The following is a 5,112-nucleotide window of genomic DNA, read 5'->3' as shown; positions in this document are numbered from 1 at the left end:
CACAGTTGACAGATTTTCATTCTTTTTTTTTGGGGGGGGGCATCATAATTACAAGGCTGCTGCATCTGTGTAATGGTATTTTAAACTTTCATTGATGATATGAAACTTTAAAAAAAAAATCCTCCATACAACCTTTAATCGTCCAGCAAAATCTGTTATCGTTACAGGCCCACTTGTGGTTCAATAAAGTTTGTCTAAGGCTACGTTCAGACTGCAGCCTGAAGTGACCCAAATCCGATTTTTTGGCCTCTATGTTCCTGTATCTGATCTTTTAATGACAGTCTGAACGACACAGATCCGATTATTTCAAATGTGACCCAGGACACTTGGATATGTGCTCCTGAAACCTGATACATATCTGATCTTTTGACATGTGACTTCATGCTACATAGATCTCCATGAACAGCTGATAGTCAAGGTCAGTTAAATACAATCAATTCAATCATTGTGTCCTCAGGCAAGACACTTCACCCACATAGTATGAAAGTAGTAGTAGTATGAAAGTTGTGTGTGTGTGTGAGTGATGGTGGTGGTCAGAGGGACCGATGGCGCCGAGTGGCATGGCAGCCGCGCTTCTGTCAGTGTGCCCCAGGGCAGCTGTGGCTACAATAGTAGTTTACCATCACCAGGGTATAGAGTGAATGAATAATGCTGAATAATGCTCTGTAAAGCGTCTTTGGGGACAGAAAATGTCTGTGAAAGCGCTATTTAAATATAGACTTACTTACTTACTGACTTCAGTGTGAACGGCCAAACCGCATTCATCCAACTACACGTTATCAACAAGCCACAAACGTCACTATTCTGCACTGAAGTAGGCGAAAATTATTAATGAACTCCATGTCACTGAAGTGAAGCACATCACCACTCACCACTCTTGGCTCCGTCTCCACATCCACACGTTCCTTTAAACGGACGTCGCTGCCGCTGCCCCACAAAACACCACGACCAAAAACCTCGTCCTTCTCCTTCTCAATCTCCTCCTTAAAACAAGTAAGTTGTTCATGTTCTGGCTCCGGTACGAGAGGAACTTTAAAATCTCCAGGTGCTCGATGCTGCGTCCATGTTTGGTCAACTTCCGTAAACACAGAGACGCTCGCTGCGGTTAAAGGTTGTATAGAGGATTTTTTTAAGGGAAGAGAAATACAGCGACAGTCCTTGTCAGAAGTAATTCAGCGACCGACGCGTCAGTTTTTAGACCCTTCGTCTTCTTCGGTCGCGCCATCGCTGGACGAGGTCTCCAAGAATCACCTCAGTTTGGCTTTGCTCCTTTTCCTCTTCTCTTCTTCTTTCAGCGACCTCAAAAACGGACTTTCTTTTGCGGCGAACCGGTCGTGGATTCTCGTCCGCCGTCGCGACAAACTTTGTGCGAAATGCGAGGAAGCGACAGTTCGAAAAAGCCTCTAAGAACCGCTGCGTAAACCACGAAATCCCCGCGCTCCGACGAGTCAGTTACACTAGGGAGTTTGATTGACAACCTAACAGCCAATAGAAAATGAGGGAGCCTCGTTTTCTATTGGCTGATGTTTATCTGGCCTCAACACGTCCACAGTTGATAGATTTTTGTTCTTTTTTTTTTTGGTCATCATAATTACAAAGCTGCTGCGTCTCTGTAATGGTATTTTAATCTTTCACTGACAGTTTGAAACTAAAAAAAATCCTCCATACAACCTTTAACGTCGTCGTGTCTCCAGTGTCACAAGTGGGACACTTTCGGGCCGTTTAACGTTCACACTGGAGTCACATACAAGTCACATTTAATTGGAAATGTGAACGACCTCGCAAAAACATCGGATTTCACAAAAAAATCGGAATTGAGCGTTAAGCCCTGCAGTCTGAACGTAGCCTAAGTCTAAGGAAAAGAAAGCGAGGAAAGAGAAATGAGTCGCATCCCAAACTTCAGCCCTTCAGCTTTGACCTCATGTTCTGAAACACGTGAGCTTCATGTATTATTTTAAAAGTTCACGTTTCAGTCTCGTCCCAAACGTAAACACTCCCGGTCGTGTTTAAAAATTCTCGCTCTGAACTGAATCTGCGCAAATCGCCGCTTCTGCATGAGTCCATTTTCTTTCTATCAGCCACACACTGTATCTGAACTTCTGTCGAGGAAAAACAAACATGAAAAACACCACAAAAATGTCAAATATTTTCTGATTCAAAGAGTTGCCTCAGTGCAGCTGCTCTCAGCACGACTCCCCCGTCTCCCGTCTCTGCCTATGGAGGATTACATAACTGTCCAAACTGCAACCTGCAAATACACACAACCTTTGTACAACATAATCTGAATTAAAAAACAAAAACACTCAGATTTTTCTATTATGTTGATATAATTTTTTTGATACATTAATTTAACTTGTGTTCAACTTGATTTCTTAATTACTTAAAGCAAACTTTGTTGCACCACAGACCGGTTTTATGTCTGGTTTAGTCCTGGTTTTGTCCTGATTTAGACCTGATTTTAGTTCTTGTTTAGTCCTGGTTTAGTCCTTGTTTAGACCTGGTTTAGACCTGGTTTACTGGTTTAGTCCTGGTTTTAATTCTTGTTTAGACCTGGTTCAGACCAGTTTTAGTCCTGGTTTTAGTTCCCGTTCAGACCTGATTCAGTCCTGGTTTAGACCTGGCTTAATCCTGTTTTAGACCTGGTTTAGTCCTGATTTTAGTTGTCATTTAGTCCTGGTTTAGTCCTGGTTTAGACCTGGTTTAGACCTGGTTTAGTCCTGATTATAGTTCTCGTTTAATCCTGATTTAGACCTGGTTTAGACTTGGTTTAGTCCTGATTATAGTTCTCGTTTAATCCTGATTTAGACCTGGTTTAGACTTGGTTTAGTTCTGGTTTAGACCTGTTTTAGTCCTGGTTTTAGTTCCTGTTTAGTCCTGGTTTAGTCCTGGTTTAGATCTAGTTTAGTCCTGGTTTTAATCCTGGTTTAGTCCTGGTTTAGATCTAGTTTAGTCCTGGTTTTAATCCTGGTTTAGTCCTGGTTTAGACCTGATTTAGATCTAGTTTAGACCTGATTTAGTCCTGGTTTAGACCTGGTTTAGTTTGAAGCAATGAGTGGAATTACAGAAAAATAAATAAATAAATAAGTAAAAAATAATGTGAAAAGAGGAAAATACCGCCATGTAATCCATTTATTTCAACAAAGTAACTGTAATCCAATTACCACTCACTGAAACAGTAACTGTAACTGAATACAGTTACTCATAATTTGTACTCTGATTACATAACTCCGGTACATGTAATCTGTTACTCCTCAACACTGATTATAACAGATCGGAAAATAGGATAAAATTGACGCTTTAACTAAGTTTGAATGAAATGAGGCGACAATACAGGAATTTAAGTACAAAGTAAAAGTATTATATCATGTCTAAAAGATGACAACAGTATTTTTTGCATAATATATCGGTTTTCTTTCTCAAATTATAAAAAAAAAATCCACAAAACACTGAATGCACCAGAGTGAGGACATAATGAGGCAGAGTTTCTTGATGTGTGCAGTTCTACATGCAGCAGAGTAATGAGGACAGAAACATAAACTGATTTTAAAAGTTCCGACTGGAGTAACCTGCTGCGATGTAAACAAAGATCTGATTTTATTATAAGTTATGCAACAGATTGTGCTTCTTTACTCAAATAAACATGAAAAAAGATTTGAGAGAAATCAGAAATAGATGCAGGTTGTGCTGGATGAATTACGGGTTTGGAAAAAGATCCAAATTTCAAAATATCGTGATTCAAAATTTGGTGACGCAGTATTGAAATCATTGGCTTTTTTATCGATAAATGAGCGTAAGCACTTTGTGTGTCTTTTACTAAATTATTTTCTATTACAAGAAATGTATTTGGTAACACTTTATAATAACTAGACCTTATTTAGCCTTAATAAAGCATGAACAAAGACTTAATTAATCATGATTCAGGCTTAGTAACAACTTAATTACTACCTGAATTAGCACTTAACTTGCACTTAATTCTCCTGTGCTGCAAATAGTAACTCAATACTTTTTAATTACTCATGAACTAAACATTTGTGTGTTTACAAATGCATATTTAAGTTTACATTTGAGCATTTATTAATCATTAGTTATGAGAGAATGATAATAATGCAATAATTCAGGCAGTTATTATCTGTTAGTTAAAGGTTGTATGGAGGATTTTTTGTTTGTTTCAAATTGTCAGTGAAAGTTTAAAATACCATTACAGAGACGCAGCAGCTTTGTAATTATAATGACCAAAAAAAAAAGAAAGAAAATCTATCAACTGTGGACGTGTTGAGGCCAGATAAACATCAGCCAATAGAAAACGAGGCTGCCTCATTTTCTATTGGCTGTCAGGTCGTCAATCAAACTCCCTACGTTTCTAAGGTAACTATGCAGCAGTTCTTAGAGGCTTTTTCTAATTGTGGCTCTCGCACTTCGCACAAAGTTTGTCGCGATGTCGGATGAGAATCGACGACCAGTTCGCCGCAAAAGAAAGTCGGTTTTTGAGGTTGCTGAAAGACGAAGAGAAGGAGAAAAGGAGCGAAGACAAACTGAGGTGATTCTTGGAGATTCCTTTCAGTGACTGCGCGACTGAAGCAGACGAAGGGTCTAATAACTGAGGTGTCGGTCTCTAAATTATTTCTAGAGGCTGTGGAGGAGGAAGGTGGTGTCAAGGACTGTCGCTGGACAGTCTCTTTCCTTAAAAAAATCCTCTATACAACCTTTAAGTGTTTTTGAGAGCTTTTCTAAAGTGAAGACTAGTTATGTTTATGAAGCATTTGTTAAGGTCGGTCAAATTCCAGAGAAACAATAATGCATTATTAGTAAATCATGGCTTACTAATCATTAATAAATGCTTATACTTAAATATACATTTACAAATGCACACACAAATGGTTAGTTCATGAGTAATTAAGAAGTATTGAGTAACTATTTACAGCACAGGCAAATTAAGTGCAAGTTAAGTGCTAATTCAGGTAGTAAGTAAGTAGTTACTAAGCGTGAATCATGATTAATTAAGTCTTTGTTCATGCTTTATTAAGGCTAAATAAGGTGTAGTTATTATAAAGTGTTACCATTTATTTTTGCAATACGTTTGTCTTCTGCGCCTCTCGCTTAACAAACGGGATT

The sequence above is a fragment of the Boleophthalmus pectinirostris genome, unplaced genomic scaffold, assembly GCF_026225935.1.
Source record: "Boleophthalmus pectinirostris isolate CB_2022bp ecotype Guang Dong unplaced genomic scaffold, ASM2622593v1 HiC_scaffold_14, whole genome shotgun sequence".
NCBI classification, from domain to species: domain Eukaryota; kingdom Metazoa; phylum Chordata; class Actinopteri; order Gobiiformes; family Gobiidae; genus Boleophthalmus; species Boleophthalmus pectinirostris.
Note: the sequence above shows the minus strand (reverse complement) of the source record.